Consider the following 27,340-nt stretch of genomic DNA (forward strand, 5'->3'; position numbering starts at 1 on the left):
ACCCAGGGCCTCTGCATGCTAGGCAATCACTCTACCGTGAAGTCATCTCCCCAGGCCGCAAAGCACTTTTGCACAGCTTTAAAATATTACTGCATTTTCCAGGAATGCAACTATGGTGTAAATCAAGATCAGGTAAAATTAAACTTCACATTGTTTGGAATGTTCCCAAAAGTTGTTCACACTGAAATTAGATGACTGACAACAAATTTGAGTCACCAGCATAACTCAGCTACATCAGCCGCCAGTATCTGTGGCTGCTGCCATGACAGTGGTCTGTGTGACTTGCAAAATTCTTACTCTGTCATTCATTATGTCTTCTTCCTTTTTTTTTTTTTTTAGGGGGAGCAGTGGGGGCCGTGTGCCAGGGATTGGACTTTGGGGCACCCGACCACTGAGCCACATCCCCAGCCCTATTTTGTATTTTATTAGAGACAGGGTCTCACTGAGTTGCTTAGCGCCTCACTGTTGCTGAGGCTGGCTTTGAACTCGTGATCCTCCTGCGTCAGCCTCCCAAGCTGCTGGGATTACAGGCGTGTGGCTGCCATTATGTCTTCTAAGGAGGGATTAATGCTTGAGCAATTACCTGAAAGTGTATCTGTAGCATTTTATTGTAAAATTTCCCTTTTGTTTTTCCACACATGACAGTTGATTTTCTTAGTTATGCATGCAGATGTAACATTATCTGTGAATTTTGGTTCAAGAGACCAAAGGGAGAATTACAAAGTATTCACAATAATGTGGGCACGGTGGTGCACCCCTGTAATCCCAGTGATCCTCCTCCTTAGGGAAGATGGTGGCAGGTTTGAGGCCAGCCTCAGCAATTTAACAAGGCCCTATGCAACTTATTGAGACCTTGTCTCAAAATTTAAAAAATAAACAAATAAAAAGGCCTGGACATGTGACGTAGTGTTAAGCACTGCTTAGGTTTGAATTCCAATTTCTTTATTTACTATATATGTTTTCTTTATTTACTATATATGTTTTACTGGGTTCAATTCCCCCTAGTAAAAAGAGTGTTTTCTATGAGAGGGGATGTTGAGCCTAAGTGATGGAAACACATACAAAGGCCACATTTTAAATGGAATTCATTAACTGCCAGACTGTGAAAACAACTGAATTCTTTAATCATAACTAGTTATAACTATAACAGATGTTAAAATTAAACTATGTTGGCACTTGATGTGGGAGTAAAATAATGCATCCCTTCAAAGATGTCCATGTCTTAAGTCCCAGAACCTACAAATACAATAAGTTAACTTACATGACAAAAGGAAATTAAGGGTGCCAATGGAATCAAGGTGGCTCATCATCCAACCTTATAGCAGGAATTATGCAGGTGTGCCCAACATAGTCACAAGAGTCCCTGAAAGTGGAAGAGGGGGGCAGGAGAGAGGGAACAGAGGAAGAAGTAGTTATGAAAGTAAGGCACAGAGAGATGCATGACTGCTGGTTCTGAAAATGGGTAAAGAGTCACCAGCTAAGGAGTGTGTGGGGGTGGTCTCTCGAAACTGGAAAGAGCACAGAAACAAATTCTCCTGTGGGCCTTCCAGAAAGGAACACAGCTCTGCCGTGCAGGCCCCTGAAACCCAGTTTGGACACCTAACACACAAGACCCCGGCCTCGTCCCGGCAGCCGGTTGAGTGGGAGTTCCTCTGCGTGGAGTGAACTGGCTGCAAAATAAAGCTGAGAAAAAAGGCGATGAAACGACCAACCACACGGAAGTAATTTTGGAAAGGGGAGCGGGATGGCTGGACGGCCCTAGGGGTCCAATTCCACACTGGAAAGAGAGAGCGCCAGCTAGCCCGCATTTGGTTTACTTATACAAGGGAACTTGAAGGTTTTCTACAGGATGTTCTTTGCCAAATAAAGCAGGAGGTGGGCTGTCCAAGGCCAATGGGTCACGCCCAATTCTGAGAGCTGTCCCATTGGTAGAGAGAGGACAGTCTACACACGGGAATGAGGGTTTGAACCCAGGTGGAGACCTGAGTCCCCCATGGCTCATTACAGAGTAAAAGACCACTCAAGTAGCTTCATGGGTGATGCACCACACAAAACTGGAACATGATCATACATTTCCGTTGTTTAAACTGCTAGATTTGTAGTCATCTGTTACAGCTGCAGTAGAGCCAATATATCTGAAAACATACACTGTGTATGAAATATCTTTTAATGAAAAATGCAGAACTCAGAAACACACACACACACACACACGCACACGCACACGCACACGCACACTGCCTGAAGCTGGGTTTCAGCAAACAGGTAGCGGAAGAGTGGAGCTGGTGCTTCAGGGACACAAAGTGGACAAGCCAGACTAGTGGCCGAGGCTCAGGAGTCCTGCGCCTAGAACCAGCTTCTCAACTCAATTGCTCTGTAAATTTCTAAGGGTCAGTCTTCTCTCTGGGCCTCAAGTTTTCTCATTCTGGTAGCAAATATTTACAAAGCACCTACCCCTGACCAGGCCCGGGGCCGGGACCTCTGGCATCAAGGAACAACATTGTCCTTTGTCTCAACCTCGAGACTCCCACTCCAGAAGACAGAAGGTTGACCAGGTGCTGTCTGGGGTCTCATTCAGCTTTAACAGGCTGAGTCCATGACTCAAAATAAAAAGGAATGCTCACTACATGTGTGCATGCAAGGCCACATGAGTTCATGAATTTTTTGGATTGCAAGAAAAAGTTTTGGGAAATTGAATTACTAAAAAAAAATTTCTAAAACAGCAAAAGAAATCACAATCTCAATTTACCTCCATCCAGAGCATCTGTGTTAAACTTTCCTTTTTTCCCCAAAATAAGATTTCAGTACTGTCATTACTTTTAATTTCATTTCATTTTAATTTAATGCTTCCTCTGCCCGGCCCCCAAATCAGTGGGTACCTACCAGCATTCTCTTCTCTTGGCAATAATGACATATTTCACAATATCAGAGCAGCTGTTCCATTACATCTAACTCACGTGCATAGAGAAAAGTGTGTTTTGTTTTGTTTGAGAAGGGGTCTCACTGCATTGCCCAGGCTACCTCGAACTCCTGGGCTCAGGTGATTCTCTCACCTCAGCCTCTCAAATTGCAGGGACTACAGGTGTACACCCCGTGCCTGCCTTTAGAGACAATCTCAATGAGTTCATTTGAAGACAAATTTGGAGTGCTTAAAAATGAGGGAGATTATCTTAAGGGGAAAACCAGGAAGAAGAGTAAATTTTAAGGAATAAAGAAACTAAATTAAAGCTGGGTGTGGTGGTGCATACCTGTAATCTCAGTGGCTTGGGAGTCTGAGGCAGGAGGATCACAAGTTCAAGGCCAGCCTCAGCAACTTAGTGAGACCCTGTCTCAAAATAAAAAATAGAAATGGGCTGGTGATGTGGCTTGGGGTTTAAACACCCCTAGGTTCAATCCCTAGAGAAGGAGGAGGAGGAGAAGGACGAGGACGAGGAAGAGGAAGAGGAAGAGGAGGAGGGGGGGGAGCTAAACTAAAGTGTCCTTTGGCCCTTTTCTGCACTGTGCTAAAGATGAAATGAGGGTCAGTGGGCCTCTGCTGCCCCCTGCAGGTCTTCGGGACACTTTTTTTTTCTTTTCTGGTATTTGGGATTGAATCCAGGGGACCTCACACAAGCTAGGAAAATTGAACTGCATCCCCTTTCCATCGCTCTCTCCCTCTTTCCTTCTTTCTTTTCTTCCTTCCTTCCTTTTTAAAAATGCATCTTACCACACCATGTTTGACATCCATAAAAACAGGTTCAACAATGACAGCGGTGCAGCTGCCACGACTTGCTCTTGTTCATTAATGTCTCTACATAATTTAATATATGTGTTTAAATCTTCATGTTTCCATGGTCTAATGATATCTCTGCACCAACGATTTGCTTGCTCATAAGCCAGGTGTTTTAGTAATGGCATTGCTTGTTCTGTATTCCCAAAAACTCTGGGATCCTGAGACAAGGTCTCAAATATTAACATGCCCTGTATTTGAGGCAGGAGGGCAGCGATTTTACCAAGTTTTAAATTTCAAAACAGTGAAGCAGCTAAAAGAGGCTGTAACAACCTATGGTCCTCAAGCACCCTTCACTGTAAGCTTGGTCGAATCCATTAACAACTTGAACATGACGCCAGCAGATTGGGCTAATATGTGTAAAGCTGTGCTAAATGGAGGACAATACCTGTTATGGAAGGTTGCCAATGAGGAATTTTGCAAGGAGACGGCTAGGCGAAATGCAGCAGCTGGTTATCCTCAGAGAAATCTAGATATGTTGTTAGGAAAGGGACCTTATGAGGATCAGCAGCAACAAATTGCATATGATCCTGGCGTATACGCACAAATTGCTGCAGATGCAATTAAGGCATGGAAGACTTTACAAGGACATGGAGGTTTACAAGGTCAATTATCTAAGGTAATACAAGGAGCTAATGAACCTTATGCTGAATTTGTAGATAGGCTTATTCAAACAGCTACCAGAGTTTTTGGGAATACAGAACAAGCAATGCCATTACTAAAACACCTGGCTTATGAGCAAGCAAATCGTTGGTGCAGAGATATCATTAGACCATGGAAACATGAAGATTTAAACACATATATTAAATTATGTAGAGACATTAATGAACAAGAGCAAGTCGTGGCAGCTGCAGTAAAACAGGCTTTAGATGCCAGAGACATTAATGAACAAGGGCAAATTGTGGCAGCTGCAGTAAAACAGGCTTTAGATGCCAGGCCAAGAACATGCTACAATTGTGAACAAACAGGACATTTTAAAAGGAATTGCCCCATTGGAGGAGGGTTTAACAAAACTAGGTATCAAAGGAGTAGAATACCAGGTATTTGCCCACGATGCCGTAGAGGGAGACATTGGGCTAATGAATGCCGTTCTCAAACCACCATACAGGGTACTCCATTATCAAAAAACGAACAAGGACCAGGTGTTTATCCACGATATCGTGGAGAAAGGCATCGGGCTCCATTGCCAAAAAACGGACAGGGGGGCCCAATGCTCCGGGGCCCAAAACCACAAATATACGGAGCACTGGAGGAACCCAGCAACCCCATCAGGGTAGTGCCCAGGACACATTGTCCATCAGATCCCTCATCAGACAAACCAGAGGGAGCGCAGGGTTGGACATCTGCGCCTCCGCCAGAGCAGTACTAACTCCAGAGATGGGAGTTCAAATCATTCCCACAGGGGTGAAAGGACCTCTTCCCAAAGGAACAGTAGGCTTATTATTGGGACGCAGCTCTTCTACTCTAAAAGGACTTATGATAAGTCCTGGGGTAATTGATCCCGATTATGAAGGTGAAATAAAAATTATAGCCAGTTCTCCAAAGGGTATATCAGTAATTTCACCAGGAGATAGAATAGCACAGTTACTAATAATACCCAGCCTACATGATAAATTTTCCAGTCGTACTGTAGAAAGAGGTTCCAAGGGATTAGGCTCCACAGGTGTAGATTGGGCTATGCTTTCTTTAAATTTAGATTCTCGCCCCATGCTAAAACTAAATATTCAAGGACATGAATTTAATGGGCTACTGGATACAGGTGCAGACCTTAGCATCATCTCTCGTCAAGAATGGCCAAAACATTGGCCATTACAACAAGCCACTCAAACGCTTCGAGGCCTAGGAGTGGCAACTAATCCCCATAGAAGTGCAATGGTATTAGATTGGAAGGATCCTGAAGGATGTGAAGGAACTATACAGCCATATGTATTGGATCATCTTCCCGTAAATTTATGGGGACGAGATGTCCTAGATCAATTAGGTTTGACATTAACAAATAACATCAACCAAAATGCACCCACTATTATGACTAAACAAGGTTTTAGGAAAGGAAAAAGATTAGAAAAACAAGAACAAGGTATAGCAGCACCAATACAAATAGATCAAGGGAGAGACAGACATGGGTTGGATTTTCAGAAAGGGCCACTGAGACAATAAAAATTACTTGGAAATCAGAAAGACCAGTATGGGTTCCTCAGTGGCCCCTGACTAAAGAAAAGATACAAGCAGCCCATGACCTGGTCAAACAACAATTAGCAGAAGGACATATACAACCTTCTGTATCTCCCCATAATACTCCCATTTTTGTCATCAAAAAGAAATCTGGTAAATGGAGATTATTGCAAGATTTAAGAGCCATTAATAATGAGATGGTTATTATGGGACCTGCTCAATCAGGGATTCCTCAGTTGTCTGCTTTGCCAAAAACCTGGTATGTTTTAGTTATAGATATTAAAGATTGTTTTTTTTCAATTCCAATTCATCCTGAGGATAGTCCACGTTTTGCATTTACTATCCCTGCACTGAATCATGAAGGTCCTGATCAGAGATATGAATGGAAAGTACTCCCTCAAGGGATGGCTAACAGCCCAACTATGTGTCAAATTTATGTTAACAAAGTAATCCAGCCACTTAGAAATCAAAATCCTGAACTACAAATATTTCACTATATGGATGATGTATTATTAGCACACAAAGATAAAAACACGTTGCTAGAATGTTATGCCACACTTACAAACTTATTAAAAAATTATAATCTAGAGATAGCAATAGATAAAGTACAATTAAATTTTCCAATTAATTATTTAGGAGTTCTATTATCCTCAACCATGGTCCGTCCACCAAAAATTCAAATACGAGTAGATCAACTCAAATCACTTAATGACTTTCAAAAGTTATTAGGAGACATAAATTGGATAAGGCCTTATTTAGGTATACCAACAGGAGAGTTGGGACCTTTATTTGATATCCTAAAAGGTCCATCAGATCCAAATTCACCCCGAATGTTAACGCCTGAAGCAAGAAAGGCATTAAAAATCATTGAAACATATATGGAAAATATGCATTTGGATAGAATTGATATAAGTTTGCCTTTATTATTTATTGTACTACCAACAAAAAATATTCCTACAGGAGTATTTTGGCAAGAAGGTCCATTATTATGGATACATTTATCTTATTCTCCTAACACTATTCTTACTAGGTATCCTGAGGCTGTAGGACAATTAATACTCAAAGGAATAAAAGCAGCAAAGGGAGTGTTTGGAATTTCTCCCAATAAAATTATTACTCCATATACTATGAATCAAATTGATGAGTTAGCTAATGAGTTAAATACTTGGGCAATAATCATGTGCAAATCTAATGTTTCATTTGATAACCACTTACCATCTAATCCTTTATTGTCTTTTTGGTCATTGCATCCTGTAATTTTTCCAAAAATGACAAGAAAAACACCTATCATGAATGCTCCAAATATATTCACTGATGGGTCAAATAATGGTACAGCAGCAGTAGTTACCCCTGATCAAACTTTTACATTTTTAGTACCCAAACAATCAGCTCAAAAGGTAGAGCTTAATGCAGTTTTACAAGCTTTTGTGATGTTTAAAGATTCTGTATTTAATTTATTTTCTGATAGTCAGTATGTAGTTAATGCTATAGTATCTCTTGAAGATGCTGGTAGGATTTCCCCTTCTTCTACTGTTTTCTCTTTGCTTTCCACTATACAAAGTCTAATCTGGGACAGAAAAGATCCATTCTTTATAGGACATATCAGGGCACATACAGGATTGCCTGGAGCCCTTAGTTTGGGCAATGATTTAGCAGATAAAACTACACATGACATACATATTTTCTCTACACTAGAAGAAGCTATAAATTTTCATAAAAAGTTCCATGTCAATGCTAATACTTTACAAAAGCACTTTAAAATAACTAAGGAACAAGCTAGACAAATAATAAAACAATGTCAAAATTGTGTGACCTTTTTACCACAAGTTAATCTTGGAGTCAATCCTAAAGGATTGATACCTAACCATATTTGGCAGATGGACGTCACACACTTGCCAGAATTTGGAAAATTAAAATATTTGCATGTTACAGTTGATACTTCTTCTGGATTTTTGATGGGCTCCCTTCATGCCGGAGAAAAAACTAAAGATGTTATAGCTCATTGCTTACAAAATTTTGCCACTGTGGGTGTTCCAAAACAGTTAAAAACAGATAATGCCCCTGGTTATACTTCTACCTCTTTTAAACAATTTTGCTCAACATTTGGCATTACTCATATAACAGGAATCCCATACAATCCACAGGGACAAGGCATAGTTGAAAGAGCTCATCAAACTATTAAAATGTACTTATTAAAGCAAAAAGAAGGAATTGGGAAGGGGTATATATTCCCCAAAGATAAACTTAAAATAACCCTTTTTACTCTAAACTTTTTAAATTTGGATTCATCAGGACTTAGTGCTGCGGAAAGGCATATGTGTCCAAAAAATGTACATAAGCCCAAGGTACTTTGGAAGGATATTCTAACAGGACAATGGAAAGGTCCTGACCCAGTAATTGTCTGGAGTCGGGGGTCTGTTTGTGTGTTTCCACAGGGAGAACAGCAGCCGATTTGGATTCCAGAGAGATTAACCAAGGTCCTGACCCAGTGATTGTCTGGAGTCGGGGGTCTGTTTATGTGTTTCCACAGGGAGAACAGCAGCCGATTTGGATTCCAGAAAGATTAACTAAAGCGATTTCTACAGACCAAAAAGAAGATGATTTGGCTCAAATCCATAACAACTGATATCCAAAACTCCAGTTTGGCTATTCTTACATCTGCAACAGAACCAGGATGCTTTTTTCAATATCTATTTTATTATTGCCCTTTGCCATATCATGAAGTTCTATTTTGTTTTTTGAGCTCATACAGACCTAGGTTAATGTTTTGCTGATCAGTTCTATTTTTTGACTATAGAGTTTTTAAACATTGCAATGGAGATTTCACCTGTAAAAAGTTATAAGGCCTTTACTATAATGTTATGTGTTGTATGTATTATATTATGTGTGCACACTTGTGTTTTGTGTTATATGTTTGAATGTACGTATGTCCATATATCATATATGATGAGCGCTCATGATAAAATGGATCCAAATATTTTTTTTTCACGTGATTTATATGGTTTAATTTAAATTGGGTAAACAACTGTTGAGGATTGTTTTAATATGTAAACAAAAAAGAAGGTTAACAGATCTGTTTGTTTACTTTTACCTTTCCTTTTCATTATATTTAATAATTCTCTTAAAGATAATGTAAATTGTTAAGAAAATTGTTTTCTTTTAGTGCCTTCTGGAATGTTACATAATTTTTTCTTTAGCCATTATTGCCAGAATTCCTATTTTCATCCCAGTGCTGGTGAAGTCAAAGATAAAACCAATCTACAGCTTCTACAATAGCCATCACTGAACTGCTTGCAGAACTTGCCTGGACACATTGTGAGCTCACCTGTATGCATTGTGAACTATCTGTTGGTGCAGCGACTTATGGTAGTGTTGGGGTATTTTTGCTGATGATGTCACCGGTGGTACAATTTTTCAAAGGAGCCCTCAATTGGCTTAATGTCATGGCATTTTGCATCCTCCTCTACTAGTGATGGTCTAAAATTTGGGGGCCAACAGAGGTGAGGCAAAGAACCTCACCCCCCCACAGGTGCAAAGGCCTATCCACAAGTATGGCTGTATGCTGGACCGGTAGTCAGTGACGGGTATGATCCAATTGCAGTGGTACCAACCTAAGACAGGAGGCTGACGCCTAGAGGTCAGTTCATCCGATGACGGGTAAGGACCATATGTTGAATTGGACTGCCTAACAGGCACGGTCCCTAAGCCACATGCTTGTTGTTTAAACAGAGAGGGGGAGATGTTGAGAGCCACAGCCTGAGGGGCCCCAGCAAACTTCCAGCTGCCAGCAAACTTCCAGCTGCCGGCTGATGATTGGCTCACAGCAGCCCCAGCAACATCTAGCTGATTGGCTCCTCGGCCCCAGCAACATCTAGCTGATTGGCTCCTCTGCGGTGATGCTCATTGGACTGTTTCCCTGCCCTTTCAGACCACGGAGCTGCTCATTGGGGGACTTTTTTGGCTCCGCCCACGTGACCCAGCCAATCGGCCTCAAGAGCAGGAGGATTGTGGGAGGTGGGGAGAAGCTTGTGTGGGAGAGAGAGGCTTGTGGAAAGCCGGTGGTGGCAGTTGAGGCTCTGAGGGTTTTTCCTGAGAGACTATTTTGTTTGTTGTGTGTGGTTCTAAAAATAAAGTTAGTTTCTTTTGACAAGTGGCTCCTGATTGTGCCCAGCCAGACTGCGGCACAGCGGAGTAGGTTTCAACAGTTGTTTCTGGGAATGATATTGAGATCATGTATTCCCAATGTATATAAAATAAGAGATTTCTCCATCGTTTTTAAAAGACTGGTAGAGTAGTTTACTGTGATTTAGTTTAAAATGTATGAGCCCTGACAAAGAGACCCGGGTTTTAATTCCTATTCCATAACTCACTGACTCTGTGATCTTGAAAAAGTTAATTAACCTCTTGGAGCCAATTCCTCGCCTTTAAGAATGGAGGTGTCCAAACCGACCTGTGAGAAGTAAGCATCATATTATGGATATAAAGTGCCTCATTCAAGTCTAGTTCCTGGTAGCTCCTCAGTAAGTGGTAGCTGAGATGACCTCTTTCCAAAGAGAAAGGTTGTTAGGAGCTCCACATCCCTGTGATACCAGAAACCCAGGGAATGTAATAATAGTCTTACAATAACCTCATGTCCTTTATTCTCCCCCGCCCCCTTTGCCGGAGGCACTATGCAGAAGGTGGTTGCAATTTCTACAGTTTCTTCTCTGGAGTGAGAATCCTAAAAGTGGAGCCCCTGCTTTCTGCAGTGACCACCTCTGCCATACCATTTGTCTGTCCCTGCTCCCCTGTGAGAAGCACTACCCTCACACCCCGTTTTTCCAAGCATGCTCATGGTAGCACAGTACTTACAATCATAGTACTTTTTTTTTTGCAGTTCTTGAAATTTTGCACAGTGCTCACCTACACACGTTTCATGTGACAGATTGCTTTTCTTTCTTTTTTTTTTTACAAACCCCAGATTTAAAAAAAAAAAAAAGATTCGATAGAAACAAAATATTCAACAAACTGCTTTAAGAGTTTCTAAAGGCTTCCTGTCAATATCTGTACTTGTCCCCTCACAAACTGGTAACATTTGGTGGACAGGCGCTGGTTCAAGGACCATGCTTTGAGTAGCGCTGAAAATTTTGTACAGTGCATCCCATTTAGTCAGCAGACTTAACCTCTCTAAGCCCCAGTTTACTCATCTGGGTCAGATAAGTAATTATTAGTGATTAGGCTTTTTATGAGCGCTCAATGATAATATACTAATCTCTCAAGAAGTACTCATGTGTTAGCGGAAATAGAATAATATAATTGGTACATTTTCATATTTAATAGGTTGTTTTCTCTGATCTTCACTCCATCATCTTACTGGTGTGTTTTCCTTGGATAGAAAAAAAAAAGCATGGTAGAATCAAAGTTTTACAAACTGAGAAGTATTTTTGCCTATAAGGTAAAGCAATTTCTTCATATATGATTTTAATAAAAGGAAATTTCATAGGTAAAAACCAATATCCAAAATTATAAAACAATAGAACTGTTTGTACATAAACACTGAATCAAACATTTACAATAGACTCAACATAAATTCTTTATCAATGTCTTTCTTTTTTTGTTGTTGTTTTTTGTTTGTTTTAGTTGTATTTGGACACAATACTTTTATTTTATTTATTTATTTGTATGTGGTGCTGAGGATCAAACCCAGAGCCTTGCATATGCTAGGCAAGCACTGAACCGTTGAGCCACAATCCCAGTCCCCTTGATCAACGTGTTTTGAAGGGGTAATAAAATCTTTATGGCTAAAGCAAGAGTCTTGCTTCCTGTTGGCCCCAAAACAGATGTTTCATTTCCCAAATAAGTAGGTTTTCCACTGTAAAGAAATATTTTGTGGGCTGGGGTTGTAGCTCAGTGGTAGAGCTCTTGCCTAGCACAGGTGAGGCACTGGGTTTGATCCTTAGCAGCACATAAATAAATAAAGGTTAAATTTAACAAAAAAGAAGAGGAAAAAGAAATGTTTTTGTATAGTTGGTTTCCATCTTCTTGAACTTTGCCCCAAGTTCAGCCAGCTTCTCCCAGGTCTTTAACACACATTTTGAACACTGCTAGGATTCAAAGCACGTCTCTGCCCCCTTTCCAGGGCCGGCACTCGGACAGCCCGTGTTTCCTAATAAATCCCCATTTCACTGTCCTGTTTCTCCCTGTCACCATTTTGTTCACGGTGCTTCTGATATGGGTGCTACTAGAACTGACGTCCCATTTTCCGTCCAATGGACATCATCCATTCTCAAAAAAGCAGGCAGCTCCTTGAGGACACCAGAAAGGAGCATTCATTCAGGTGGGAGATGATGGAGAAAAGTTCCGGCCATTCCATTGTGTAGTTTCTTACCAGAAGTTTGGCAATCAGGCATCATAACTTTCAAATGTCCCCGGAGGTTTCCACATTAAAATGCCACCGTGAGGGCTGGTCATCAAAAAACTTCGTGCTTCATAGTTGGGATCAGGGAGCTAGTGGGGCAGAAAGTGTACCTTCTTGACAGTGGCCATCTGGTTCAAGGAGGAAGGACAAGCATGTATAGGGCACTGGCCAGCGGTGGCAGAAGGGGCTGCCTGAGTTCACAGTCAGTTCAGGGTCCAGGTCAGCCAGAGCAAGGTTAGCCAGGCCCGGTGCTCCCTGTCCTCCATCCTGACACATGATGTATTTCTAGGCCTCAGAACCTGCTCTCCTTACCCTCATCCCACTCAGGGGAGGACACAGGTGCTCTTCAGCCACCCTCAATGTGTCTGCTGTAGAGTACCACCTGGCCAACTTCCCAAACAATTCAGAACCCATCCCCTCTGAGAGTTCATGACATTAGATGGCCACAAGCACTGGTGCCCCCATTTCAAAGAGGGGTGGGTGGGATGGGCATTCCAAGGGGTGGTTTCTGAGCTGGTTTGAATCACTAAAGATATTTGTCTTCTGGGCACACTGAGTTCTTCCATGAAATGCAAGAACTGGGCAGGGAGTTGGGGAATGTTCTGCCCCTGGAACATTCCCGTGGACTCGCTTTATGTATCTGTTGACTCTTATACTCACCTTGGAAACCAAAAGGATACTAATGGAGCAATCAATGACTTTATAAGATCCAACAGACTAGATTCGAATTCTAAACCCCTCAAAAGACAGTGCTCAACAAGCTTGCAAACTATTAGGTAATCAGAAAGACAAAGATCTTCTCATTTTACAACACAAAATAGGGAGAAACCTGACAGTTTGTCTGCAGTAGGGACAATTCTCCCGGACAAAATGGTATCCAACAGATAAACAGAATGCCTAAAAAATAATTTTAGTAAGCATTTAGAAAAATTCTACTATTTCCATAGAGAGACTTAAAAAAACAATACAGCACCTTATACTTACAGGGGGCCACCCATTTCAAAAGATGAGTTTATCATCCAGTTCGCCCTAGACATTCCAAGGGACTGACAAAGGTTAACAGAGTCCTAGCCAAGTTTAGATGTTACACCATAGTTACAGGGAGCCCAGATGAAGAAAAAGAAAGCCAAACACGCAGACAAAAAGAGACTAAAATACTAATCTTACCCCAAGAAAAATAAGCTTCCTAGTTAAAAATCTTACACCTCATTTAAGTTAAAAACAGATTTTGAAAGCCTCAAAACATTAAAACAGGGCTTACTTCAAACCCCTGTTAACAATTTATCGCTGAGAAAAATGACTCTGGAAATAGGTATCCCTAAAATATTAGACAGACAGCCATAAATAAATCAGCTCAACAGCTGAGAGTTAATCTCAGTAAGGAATTTTTAACATGATAGACCTTTTCTCAATTTTAATAATATGAGATGATACCCTACATACATTGATATTTTTGAAATTAGTAAAGTCATAAATTATACATAATTATTAGAGCTAATTTTACTACATTAAATAAAGTTATTAAGAATGCTCATACAACTATTTATTTATACACAAAATTGTTTTGACATAGATCAAATAACCTTCCAGGTTACTGATATTTCAATGCCATATAAAATTCTAAAAAAATCACTGTCTAAAACAATACTGTTGACTTATCTTCACCCATTGATATTTGAGATACTAACTCCCACTATTTACTAAGTTTGATAATAATAGCAACAGTTTTTCATAGATTCGTAGACAAAAAGACTATTCATTTCTCTATTTCATTCTTCAGTAATGGTAAAAAACAAAACATCTCTAGGCTTATTTAGCACATGTACTTCCTAGTTTAGATAGATGTTTATATTTTTCTCATGCCCCTAGTAAAGACCACCACTCCTAAATTATAAACTTTGTCTCACTTCATCCCAAATTAAACTAATGGTTTAAGTTGATCTAGAACTAGGTTCAAGGTACAAATTTTATATATAACTTACTATATTTATTTTTGATAATTCTATTAAAGTCAATAAATCATATGTCTGATAAAAATTAAATTTCTAGGGGCTGGGGTTGTGGCTCAGTGGTAGAGCGCTTGCCTTACATGTGTGAGGCACTGGGTTCTGTCCTCAGCACCACATAAATAAATAAATAAAGGTATTGTGTTACATACAACTAAAAAAATTTTTCTTAAATCAAATCTATATTAGCCATGGTCCCTTTAAATAACTGTTGTCAAAATTCAGGAGCAAAGATGGTAAATCTTTTCTTCTTATTATTTAAATACTTGTACTATTATCTATAACTTAAATGGATGATGCTATGGCTGACACCAAGCCTTTATTCAATTTCATTAGATAAAGAAAAGGGGGGAAACAAAACCCACAGGCACACACTAGATCTTACAAATATTTCAAAAGATTTCTTAACTGTGATCCTGAGGGTCTTACTGCTACCGAACATGATTCAGTAAATTAAGTCAGATTTCAAAGGAGAGTTTAAACCTGCCATCATGATAATGACCGAGAAACCTGGCTCAGGAAGGTAGATTTCCAGCTGCAGAGTTTACAACCAGGGGGCAGCTTCCCGAGCTTATCAGGAAAGTAAAAAATTATGAAGAGACTTCTATGGACCCACTTCTCAGGTCCATTTATAATGTACATTGTAGTGTGGACTGGAAAGTCCACCAGTGAAACTTGATCAATTGTACTGAGTGTGACGGTCAGTTACACCTATATGTCAGTCCTATGGTAAACAGACTGTCTGGAAGTACCTTCTGAGAGAAAGACAGCATATGGGAAACTTAACCAGCCAGTTATGCTGGTGTTTTAGTAATTAAGACCATGTCTGGACAGTTCAGAAAGACCATTAAAATGGATTTTTCCTATGCAGGCCAGTTATTTACATAAGCTATCCACCAACGTATTGCTGCCCTGATCATTCTACAGTAGAAACCGGCACCTTTCCTGGGTGGGTAGATTGTGCAAATGTCTTTCCAGTGCAACACAAGATATCTAGAAATGGGGATATATTTTAGACTGGTCTCTCAGAGTTGACAAAGATGATCAGACAAGGATGCCATGACCCCCTGGAGGTTTATTGGTAACACCCGGGTCTTCAGTGAGCCAGCACCCACAAGGATGTTGGATATTTGACTTCGGCCTTCAGAATATTTACATTACTGACAGATCTAACAGACTCCTTAAATGTGAGATTTAAGGGAAAGGATGGTGAATATCCTGTGGCCTGTAAGAATACCACTTACCTTATTGTATCCCTAGTTGTGGCCTGCTAACATTTCAGCGCTGAGGTATGCTGAAGTTAACACTCAGGCTTCAAAACAGAGGCACGCCAATTAATTAACCAGGCCCAGGCAAGCTCCTGGTCTCACGGTCCTTGAAATGGCTACCTTAACTACTACTCCTTGCTTCTACAATACAGCCTTTGTGGCTATGTTTTAAAACTTACAACAGATGGATTTTCTTAATAATTTGACTTAAATGACTTCCAAGATCCTTCTTAGTCAAGTATTGATGGAAGGATTGAAACTAAGTTAAAATGTTCTAGAAGCCACTGTAATAAATAATGGCTTGTGGACAGGCCTAAATGCCGTGCTAATTAAGTATGTCTATGCTACTGTGGCCAAACACAATGCTTTCCAATAAACTTGGGAAAAGATTAAGAATCTTCTGATGAGGGTTTGAGAGGGTAATAATAATAACCTGGACCTTCCAAGTTGATTGTGTTATTGAAATGATCTGTTTTCTACTAATTCTTCTTGTGTTTCAATAGTAGATCATGATGACCTGGGACCAAGAATCCAGTGACTAAGGATTTAATTCTCCAGTTGCCCTTTTTTTTTTAATATTAAGAAAGGGGGAATATGTGAGGAGCCGCTCTGAATGACCACACCTTCCAGTCCTGAAGCACACCCCTAAGGTCGAAGAGCTGCCACAGGACCCAAAATAATGGTATTTCTCTGTCTCTGTGTGATTATTTCGTGCCAGCCCAGTTCACCTGCAGGGACCTTGAGGGTTTAGTTGTGGAACTCGACCCAAGCAGAACAAAAAGCCACAAAAACAAGTTTCCCAGGGCTCTTCCATGTAATATCTTTCAGTATAAAATGATGGCACCAAAGTTCAGAACAAAAAGTTCAAGGGGGTCGGAGAAGACCCAGCAGGGGAGGCAAAACGACAAAGAACAGGTGTACAGCTTTCTGGTTATCTAATTCAGGGAAAAAAATGTATCATCTCACACACACACACACAGTACGCATAGATATGTTTCAGATAATCCTGCCTAAAGTTTTTGATATGTAATATGAAGCAACACAACATCAGACATGTTTGCTTATTAGACATCATTTCTCAGATGCCAGCCATTGCTTTGAGAGATTTTACATCTGAGTTTTTAAATTTTGTTTTTAGTTGTTGATGGATCTTTATTTATTTATAGGTGGTGCTGACAATCGAACCCAGGGCCTCACACACACTAGAAGGCCAGTGCTCTGCCACTGAGCTACAACCCTAGCTCCCTACATCCGGATTTTTAGGCTGGTAATTTACACAAGAAGTGGGCTTTAAAATGTGGTCACAGTCTCCCGACAACTGCGACAGCTTGCCACTTATGTAGAAATGCATTAGGAATAATACCAGATTCCTGTAGCCTTTATCACCCCTTTTTTTGTGTCTCTGTGTAGAACCGTTTGCAGCTCTGTTTCATAAAGTGTGTGGCTTTAATTCTTATAATTAGGCTGTGTAACTCATAACTATTCTTATTTTTAAAAAATTTGGTCTTCCATTTCTTTTGAAATTATGTTACAACATAATGAATATGTACCATAGTTAATGGTACGCCTCTAACTACACACAAAGGGAGTATCCCAGGATTTGTTGACAATTCTGATTAATAAGTTCTCACAAGACTACGGCACATTCGCTTGAAATAGCCAAAAGGGTGTGTATTAGTTTCCTACTACTGCTGTAACAAATTACCACAAATACAGTGGCTTAAAGCAACACAGATCTATTATTTTACAGTTCTTGAGGCCCGACATTCAAAAGGGGTGTCCCGGGGCAGAAATCTAGGTGTCAGCAGGACTCTTGAGGGCAAAGAGCCTTTCCAGCCTCCACAGCCTTTAGAGGGAGCCTGAATCCCTTGACTTGGCTCCCAGTCAGTCTCTGCTGCTGTGATAATTTCTCCTCTGACTCTTCTGCCATTTTTCCACATTTAAGGACTCTTATGGTTCCGCTGGGCCCTCCCAGATAATCCAGGATGATGATCTCCCCACCTCAAGGCCCTTACATCAACACATCTGCCAAGTTCTTTGGCCACTGTGAGGTAACATTCACAAGTTCCAGCCACTGAGATGTGGACATCTTTTAGGGTCCATTATCCTGCCCACAAATGTATTTAGATAATTATTTATTCTTCCATCTATTTTTATCCTGAATCTTCTGAATTTGTGGTTAAATTTAGGTGAATTTTTTGACTATTAGTAACATTTTTTGAGTAAATAGGAAGAATATAAACATTAATTATTACCTTGTATATTTATAGGCTAATTTGGGACATGGTTAAGATAAATTTCCTTTAAAATTGTTTTTAGGATGGCCTTCTATTTTAAAGTTTAGCTAAGTGATAGCATAATATCTCTCTAGTGGGCTGGGGTTGTGACTTAGTGGTAGAGCACTCACCTAGCTTGGGTGAGGCACTGGGTTCGGTCCTCAGCACCAAAGAAAGATAAATAAATAAAGGTATTGTGTCCATATACAACCAAAACATATTTTTAAAAATCCAAGTAAGGTTAGCCTTTTGGTATAAATTTTGAAATATTATAATACATGAATTTGGATCTCTCAAAAATCTCCCTGGATTTGTTCTGGTCTATATTGAGAGGTTCCCTTTGATCTTTCCAGTAGGTAATTTTTTAAGGCCTTCTCTGTTAATAGTAATTGAAGCTAGATATGAAAATGAGATACATTTTATTGATTATTATAATTTCCCAGTATATAGATTAGCTGATCCATCCTAATAATTTAAAAAGAACCCTCAATCTCTTTTTGAGAGAAGGTCTCAAAATATCTTTATATCTCAGAATTTTATCCTTTAAATAGGTCTGTCTTAGTTGTCTTTTAGGGAATATGATTAAGGTTACTTCCCAGTGTAGGGAGCAGTATGTAAATCTACTGGATAATAGATCCAGTCAGAGAACTTTTATAATACCAATGACTTTCCAACAAGGTTTGCAACCTTTATTGTTCAAAACTAACACACAACTTTAATTTGGAGAACATCAGTCCTAATAAAATGTTCTCCCAAATCTCACAACTATCCAACAAACAGAAGTAATACGCAAGAATCAAATTTATTCTCCAAGGAGAAGTGTCAAATTTGGAATTTAAGTCAGTTTAATATATTTAGTGTTTAATCAAGGATGTGAATTTATTCACCAAAATTAATCCTTGTCTTAAATATTAAGAATCACTAGGCAATAAAGACCTTCCTTAAAGGAAATAAACAGCATTTTAATAGGTCTTTAGCATGTCAAAATATGAACAAAAATCTTAGCTCACATCAGGGAAAGGGACTGGGGATGTGGCTCAAGTGGTAGCGAGCTCGCCTAGCTTCGTGAGGCACTGGATTTCGATTCTCAGCACCACGTAAAAAGAAAATAAAGATATTATGTCCTCCTAAAAATAAAAAAATATTTTTTAAAAAAATCAGGGAAATAGCCTGAATTAATCAGTTTAAATTTTTATAATCAGTCTAGTTATATATAAACCTCTTTTTCAATTGTGTTAACTTTCTATATCATCTGCCTAGATAATGATATAAAGATCTTCCTCTTTAGGAAAATAGTTTTATCATTAAAATTTAGAATACAAAGGTCTTGTTTTACCCAAAGATGATTTCTTTCTTCTTCTTAGGACCTCCAATGTGTGCTTCCTCTCTGTTGAAGCATCTTCAACTTTTAGAATTTTTCCTGGGCTATATTTGGAATAATTTCTGTAAATCTCAGAATCTAAACAAATGATTGTACCCTGATAAGAAGAAATATCTCAATGAAAACATAGTTAAAACCCTTGGATATTTCTGTAGACAGAATTATATTTGTTTATTATCTTATAAAGTTTGTACAATAATTTGAGAGTTAGAGATTACTGATGGTTGTGTTATCTCTTGAAAAGAAATTTTTTATAGTAAAATACATTTTTCTTAAGATATTTCTAATTACAAAAGACAGCACCAGACAAATGTATATATAGATTATATGTTTTCTATTGAAGGAAAAATAATTAGATAAAAATATATTAACTAAACAATTATACATATATGCTAACTATTTTATGAATTAACAACTATAGGTTATTCAAATACGTAGAAAAATATGTATTAAAAATAAAGACATATGGGGCTGGGGTTGTGGCTCAGTGGTAGAGCACTCACCTAGCATGTGCAAGGCCTGGGTTCGATCCTCAGCACCACATAGAAAAAATAAAAACATAAAAATAAAGGTATTGTGCCCAACTACACTAAAAAAATTTTTTTAAAAAAAGAATAAAGACATAGCTTATAATGTGTAAACCTTATGAAACCACGTGGTTCTTAAGATATTCGGAACCATTTCAGTTTTCCTTGGGTTAGTAGTGCACTTTTTATATTGTAAAGGTCAGGCGAGCATCGGAGGGAGAGACCACCAAGAGACTGTCTCATGCAACAGCAAAGGGTTTATTGGGGTCCAGCATGCTGGGGCTCAGAGCTCACTTGAATAGAGCAAAGAGCCCTGAGAACAGCTTAAGCAGAGCTTATATACTTTCCTTGGAGAGGGCAGGGAGGGAAGTTCATTGACGGGTCAGGGCGAGTGGGCGGTTTGCCTGCAACCGGGTGAGGGGATACATTCTGCAGTTTGGCAGTTGGGGACAGCACCTTCTAGGAACAAGATTAGCAAACAGTTCTCAAGATTATTAACCTTTCATTTCCCACTTTTTCTTCTGGTTACTTTTAATCATAAAAGTGATCATTGGGGGGTGTCACATTTTATGGTCTGCTAGTGGGGTATATTGTTGTCTGATTACCATAAGTTTGACTCGTCCAATTTGAGCTTGGAGAAAGGAAACTACATGGTTGAGCAAACAGGGTCCTAGAGTTAGCAACAATATAAGGATTATTAAAGGACCAGCCAGGGCTGATAAAAGCATAGTTAACCAGGGGGACTGTGTGAACCAAGACTCATACCACCCTTTTTGGGTTTCTCTCTCTCGTTGACGCTCTTAAAGGCATCTTCTTAATTTATTCATAGATTATTTTACAACTCCAGTATGGTTGGCATAAAAACAACATTCTTCCCTCAATGCAGCACAAAGGCTTTCTTTTCTCATGAAGAGGAGGTCCAACCCTCGACTGTTCTGTAAAACAACTTCAGAGAGAGAGGTTAAAGATTCCTGCAAAGCTGTGATGGAGGTTTTTAATATCTTTAAGTTTTGGTCCATTGCTGTTTCTAATTGGGTCATTTGTTGTGTCCCATGGACCAGGGCAGTGGTTCTTGTGTCCACCCCTGTAGCAACTCCTATTCCTAATAGGATGGTTAAAGTGAGGGATACAGGTTCCCGGCGGAACCGGGTTGTATGTCCCCTTATTTGATCTTCAAATGAAACTGTGTCATGATAGAGCACTCTGGGAAACATCTGCACCATTATACAATTAATCACATCTGTTGACCATTTCATGAAAACATAAATAATGTTTAAGTATATAGAATTATACTGTTGTAGGGACGGACAAGGCAAGGCACCTAAGATAGCACCGAAGACAGGGAAACAGTCCTATTTGGTTGCAACCGGATTCAGAGGGCACTGCTTCTGTTGTAATCAATTAATCCCATGAACCCCAAGTTTAGGTAGTTTCAGAATTTTGTACTCAACATGTAAGGGAAGGGGCTCAGAAGTTCACAGTCTGCAGAAGTTCACAAAAAGCAGTTTTTGTTTCTGTTTTTTTCCTCTGTTCTGGGCAAGTTAACTTTTTAAGGATACCTGGGAGGGGGAGAACTTTTTTTTTCTTTTTTCCCCCTGCCAGCTGTTACCATGGAGCCCAGTTGATAACTTTTTTATCTTAGAAATGTAGCCATCTCTGTGAAGCCCCAGCTCAAGGCCAAAGGCCTTGTTTACATATTTTGTGAAAAACTAGTAAGGGGGTGTCTAGCTTAGGAGTGCTGATTTTTCCAGCCAGTGGCCAAGTAGAACAGGGCAACATGAAAAGAGGAAGTTTATCTACACTGAACTCTTTTATAGGGACTCTTTTGTTGAAAGTCCTAAAGTCAGCCATGGTGAAGACTTCTGGAGAAGGTCAGTTAAGACTTTTCTGTGGGCCTGGTACAGAGGGGGAAGACGGGGAAGGCGGGGCTGAGAGCAGCTCCGTGGATCTGAGAATGAGGAAGAAGAGATGTAAAAGAATAATGGGAAAGGGGTTTGGGATTTTCCTAGCAACAAAAACTTGAGTAGTAGAACAGGTAGAGCAGAGGGGAAGACTGGAGTGAGTATCCCAAAAAGCCTGTGAGGGACTTTAAATTTTTAGTAACCTGTTTTCAGTGATGACAAAGCAACTTTAAAGGCCATTTTCATTACATGTTGGATAGGGGTCTGAGGGCTCTCCTCAGCTGGTTTGAGCTTTGAGTTAGATGGTAAGAGGACCTGGTGGGACCCGGTGTGGGCACTGACAGGAGAAGAGAGGAGTGAGTGGGTGGAGGGGTACCTCAGTACCTGTTACTTCAGCAAGGGGGCAATGGTCTGAGAACCGGCGGAGGTTTGGGTTCCATCAGGTAGCCCCTGTATGTTCACATCCTTATGACTTACAGAAGAAGTCGGCTTTTCCCCCACACAGCCGTGACTGTTTGTGGCTTTGATAGTCCGCCGGGCAAACATAGTAATCTAGGTTAGCCAACCTGCATCTGGCTCGCGTGTCCCTACATCCATAATGTTTGTTTCTATTATCTATGGTATGGAAGGGATTTAATGGAATTTTAGTGGGATCCTCTTCATCAGGGATATCCCAATAGGAAAGACCTATAGCCAGCTGACAAATGTCTGGGTGGAGAGATGGCCATCAGGTCCCTAAGGGGGCTGTATGTGAGATAGATCATACTTCTTGTCCAGTAGGATTTGTGATTAGCCATCGCTGCTGAACGGGCTGATGAGGGTTAGGACTACTGGTGGTCAAGGGGAGAGTCCATAGCCTTATCCACATGGCAAATACACAATTTGAGAGGGTTACCAGTCTTTTCCAATTTCCAGCCAGAGTCTGGACAGGGCGCAGGCTTGAGATGAGAGGCATGGATCCAGGAAGTGATTCCGTCTACCTTTACCGCTGTAGGTGTTATAAGTAGCACCTGGTATGGTCCTTTCCAGCGGGGTTCCAGGGATGACACCTGATGTCGTCTTACGTAGATGAAGTTTCCCACTTGATATTGGTGTGGAGTTCCTTCGTCCCCAGGTTGGTAGGCAGTGGCCAGCTGTTTCCACAGGTATCACTGAGTTTTTTTAAGAGCTTTAAGTCTGTCAAGCAAGGGGGTGTGGAAGGGATCGTTAGGTCTTAGAGTTGGGGTTAGGTCCCTTACTGGAGGAGGGGCACCATAGAGAATTTCATAGGGGGTGAGGTTACACAAAGAAACAGAGGGAGTATTTCTTGTATGAAACAGTGCATAAGGCAGGAGCATAGTCCAATCTTTTATGCTGGTCTCTAAGCTTAAGGTCTCTTTAATGGTTCTATTCATTCTTTTTATTTGTCCTGAGCTCTGGGGTCTATAAGCACAATGTAACTTCCAATTAATCCCCAGGGTCCTGGTTAACCCCTGACTTACCTGGGCCACGAACGCCGGTCCATTATCAGACCCTATTACCTTAGGCAGGCCGTATCTTGGAAAAATATCTTTCAGGATCTTCTTGACCACCATTTGGGCAGTTTCTTTTTTTTGTGGGGAAGGCTTCAATCCATCCTGAAAATGTTATCTACAAAGATTAGGAGATATTTAAGTCCATACCTTGCTGGCTTCATTTCAGTAAAGTCCACTTCCCAAAATTGTCCTGGTCTGGTTCCTCGAAGGCGCCTTCCTTCAGGAAGCTTGGAAGGGTAAGCATTAACCAATTGACAGACCCGACAGGCTTTTGTTACCCGTTCAGCTATTTTTTTTCGCTGTGAGCCGGTTAGTGGAAAACTCTGTTCTTGATCCTTCAGGAATGCCTGCAATTTCTTTGAATCAAGGTGAGTGAGTTGATGTACATTTTTAATGTAGTGTAGGGCTTTCTGAAATTGCAGGCTGGGCTCAGTAAAGTCGAGGAGTTCAGTGTCAGTGTCCTTCTGTTCCCCCGGTGTGGAAAGTGTTAACATGGTTACTCCATTTAGGGCTGCCAATTTAGCCTCTTTATTTGCCCTCTTGTTAGATGGGGGTGGTATCTGCACAACGGTTTGTTTTCTGGGCTCAGTGAGCCATCGTTTACCGCCCCTAAGGGAATAGCCCAGGAAGATTACTTCTTGCTGGCAAATTTGGGCCTTTTTGGCAGAAGCTCTATACCCAAGTTGAGCAAGCTCGGATAGTAGTGCTTGGGTCCCAGACTCACAGTTTTCCTTGTATCAGCTGCCAGTAGCAGGTCATCCACATATTGAAGCAGGGTGACTTCGGGGTGCATAGTTCTGAAGTTGTTGAGATCTCTGTGGAGGGCTTCATCAAAGAGAGTGGGGGAGTTTTTGAACCCCTGTGGGAGTCTGGTCCAAGTTAGTTGATCAGACATTCCGGTTTCTGGGTTTATCCATTCGAAAGCAAACAGCAACTGACTATCTTTATGTAGAGGCAAGCAAAAGAAAGCATCTTTTAAGTCCAGAACAGTATACCATTTTTTGCTCAGGGTTCAGGGTGCTAAGCAGATTGTACAGACTAGGTACTGTGGGGTGAATGTCCTGCACTCTGTTGTTGATCTCTCTTAGGTCTTGAACGGGGCGATAGTCCCTGGTTCCTGGCTTTTTTACTGGTAGCAGGGGAGTGTTCCAGGCCGATTGACAGGGCCTTAGGACCCCTAAGGCCAGATATTTCTGAATATGGGGCCTTATCCCATCTTTAGCTTCTTTGCTCAGAGGATGTTGTTTAATATTAATTGGGAAAGCTGAGGTTTTTAACTCCACTGTTATTGGAGGTTGTTTTACGGCTAGGCCTAACCCAGCAGTTTCTGCCCAGGCATCTGGGTAATCTGTTATCCATTTCTGGGGTAGCTTGCCTGTTTGATCAGTCTTGGGGGTGTGAAGAGTTGATGTTCATCTTTTATTGACATAGTTAAAGTCATGACTATAGGAGTTTTTACTGAAGGATTTAGAAATTTCATTTGGGGGCCTTCAGGGTTAAAAGTTATTCTGGCCCGGAGCTTGGTGAGCAGATCTCTGCCCATCAATGGAGCCGGGCATTCTGGGATCACTGGGAAGGAGTGATGGACTTTTCCTTTCCCCAGGTCCATGGTCCTCTTAGTTGTCCAAGCCCAATATTTACTGCCGTTAGCCCCTTGAACTAGAGATCTTTTAGTTGATAGAGGGCCCAATGGGGCCTTAAGGGATGAGTATACTGCCCCTGTATCCACTTCAAAGTTTACTGGGGTCCCCTCCACTTCAAAAGTTACCCTGAGCTCGGGGAGGGGATCTGAGCCCCGACTTTTTTAGTCATCCTCCAGAGTCAGAATGGCTGGCTGGCGTGGCTGTCTCTTTCTAGGGCACTCTTTGGCCCAGTGTCCTTTTTCTCTACAGTAGGCACATTGATCTGAGGCCAGGGGTGGCCTCTGGCGTGGGCCCAGGTATCCCTTTCTGTCTCCCTGTCTCTTAACTTCTGGCCTATTTGTTGTGGTGACCAGGACCTTAGTCAATGCCTTAGTCTGTCTTTTGCTTCTTTCATCCTCCCTTTGCTCCCTTTCTTTCTCCCTCCTTTGTTCCTTCTCTTCCTCAGTTTCTCTCTTATAGTATACCTTCTCGGCTTCTCTGACTAAATCTCTCAAAGTCATATCTTGTAATCCATCTAAGCGTTGTAACTTTCTTTTAATATCCAGGGCAGCTTGCCCAATAAAGGCCATCGTGACAGATGCCTTTTGATCCTCTGCCTGAGGATCGAAAGGAGTATATCTCCTATATGTCTCCATAATTCTCTCTAGAAACATAGAGGGAGATTTATCAGGCCCTTGAATAATCTCTCTTACCTTGGCCAAATTAGTTGGTCGCCTAGCGGCCACTCGGAAACCTATTATTAGAACCTGGCGATAAGTGGACAGATGCTCCCTACCTTCAAAGGTGTTGGGGTCCCAGTTGGGTTGGTTCAAGGGGAAGTTGTGTCGGTCGCCCATCTGGTCCAAGGATATTTTTTTCCTAGCTTCCAGGAGGATTCTCTTTTGTTCCTCTGTCATGAAGAGAGTCCCTAGGAGTTGTTGGCAGTCATCCCAAGTAGGCTGGTGTGAAAACGCTGGCAAGTTCTTTGAGTTCTTTTAGCTGGGCCAGTTTCCTCCAGGGGAGGAGGGGCTGTGTGGGCTGCGGGGGAGTCATCTGGAGGGCACTGGGCCAGCTTAGCTTCCTCCAATGGCAGAGAGGCTGAGTCAGCAGCAGGGGAATCACTTAGAGGGTGTTGGGGGTTGGGGGATGAGGGCAGGGGATAAGGAGGGGGAGGAGAGTCCAGTAGAGTCAAATCTTGAGACTCAGGGAGAACAGAGGGTGGAGGAGGAGGAGGAGCAGAGGGTTTGAGAGACAGAATCGTGGGGGAAGGAGTAGGAGTGGGGGGCAGGGACAAGGAAAGGCTTTACCCATGGAGGAGGAGATTCACAGAGGTCCTGGCAAGTTAAGATATATGGCTGTTGATCTGGATGGCTATGTGGTCCCGGCTGAAAGACAAAGACAATATCTCTGACTTTTCAAATTAGTGGGAAGTATAAAGATCCTTCTGGGGGCCATCCGACTCCAAAGGTGGGCCATTCTGAGGCACAGAGAGTCTGCCAGGTCTGGCGTTTTACTGAAAAAGAAAGATTCTGGGCCTTTAAGCAGACTTTGGTCCAGTGATCAAGGGTCAGGGACAGAGGCGGTGAAGTGCTCTGTCCCATAATGAAAGATACACAAACAGTGAAAGCAGGCACACACGACACAGACGATAAAGACAGACAGTAAACGTTCAACACTGAGACGGGACTGAGTAGCCGGCAAAACCTGATGGGCTGGCAAACCAAATCCGAAGCAGAATACTGCAGAATACTGAGTCGAGGAAACCACTGTTCCTCGATTTCCAGAGTCCTCTGGGGCGTCCCCCAGGGACGTGGCCTGTGGCTCTGTGACACGTCTGTCAGCCACTGTCGGAGAGAGCTCACGCTCTTCACCAACAGCCACTTTGCCAGCCCTAACCTGAAACCAGAAACCTGAAACCTGGAACCAGAAAGCAGAAACCAGAAAGAGGCACCTTACTTACCCTGAGAGGGGCCCGTTAGGGGGTCTTTCGTCCGCCGCTGCTGGATCTCGGTGGGACCTCCAAATGTAAAGGTCAGGCGAGCGTCGGAGGAAGAGACCACCAAGAGACTGTCTCATGCAACAGCAAAGGGTTTATTGGGGTCCAGCATGCTGGGGCTCAGAGCTCACTTGAATAGAGCAGAGAGCCCTAAGAACAGCTTAAGCAGAGCTTATTGCCGCGTCCGGCCAAGGGAGCCGAGTCCAGCGAGGGACGGCGAGGTTAAAAGACACACAGGACACCAAGGTTCTTCATCCAGGAGTCAATAATAATCTTTATTGCTAACACACCTTTTTTTATACCCCAAGCAGCAGAAGTGGAAAACTACCCAAAAGCAGGAGGGAGGGGGGAGAAATTTAGTTTCAACATCTATTATTGTCAGGTACCGAAACCTCCCTTAACAATAAGTCCATCAGACCAGAAAAGGTCAAGGCATTCCCGTGGGATACATATGTCTTAGACGGACAAGCAGGAACAGAAAAACCGCAAGTTCGCCATGGCCTTGTGAGCTGGC

The 27,340-nt window shown here is 41.4% G+C and overlaps 1 long non-coding RNA gene and 1 pseudogene across 2 annotated transcripts; both read right to left on the reverse strand.

The window, feature by feature from the left end:
• Window positions 1–1,351: 1,351 nt before the first annotated feature.
• Window positions 1,352–12,250, reverse strand: LOC124077263 (ceroid-lipofuscinosis neuronal protein 5-like; annotated as a pseudogene).
• Window positions 12,251–20,032: 7,782 nt separating this feature from the next.
• Window positions 20,033–26,518, reverse strand: LOC124077418 (uncharacterized). 2 transcript variants are annotated; one of them, XR_009224665.1, is made up of 4 exons: window positions 25,627–26,518; window positions 23,933–24,150; window positions 23,176–23,323; window positions 20,033–22,870 (listed from the first exon to the last, which is right to left on the reverse strand). It is a non-coding gene; the product is annotated as an uncharacterized LOC124077418 (long non-coding RNA). The 2 variants fall into 2 exon arrangements; XR_006846604.2 differs by having other exon boundaries at window positions 20,033–23,323; window positions 25,627–26,505.
• Window positions 26,519–27,340: the final 822 nt, after the last annotated feature.

This window comes from Marmota monax, unplaced genomic scaffold, assembly GCF_021218885.2.
Source record: "Marmota monax isolate L192 unplaced genomic scaffold, Marmota_monax_Labrador192_F-V1.1 WCK01_AAM20220418_F8-fsc00108, whole genome shotgun sequence".
Lineage (NCBI taxonomy): Eukaryota > Metazoa > Chordata > Mammalia > Rodentia > Sciuridae > Marmota > Marmota monax.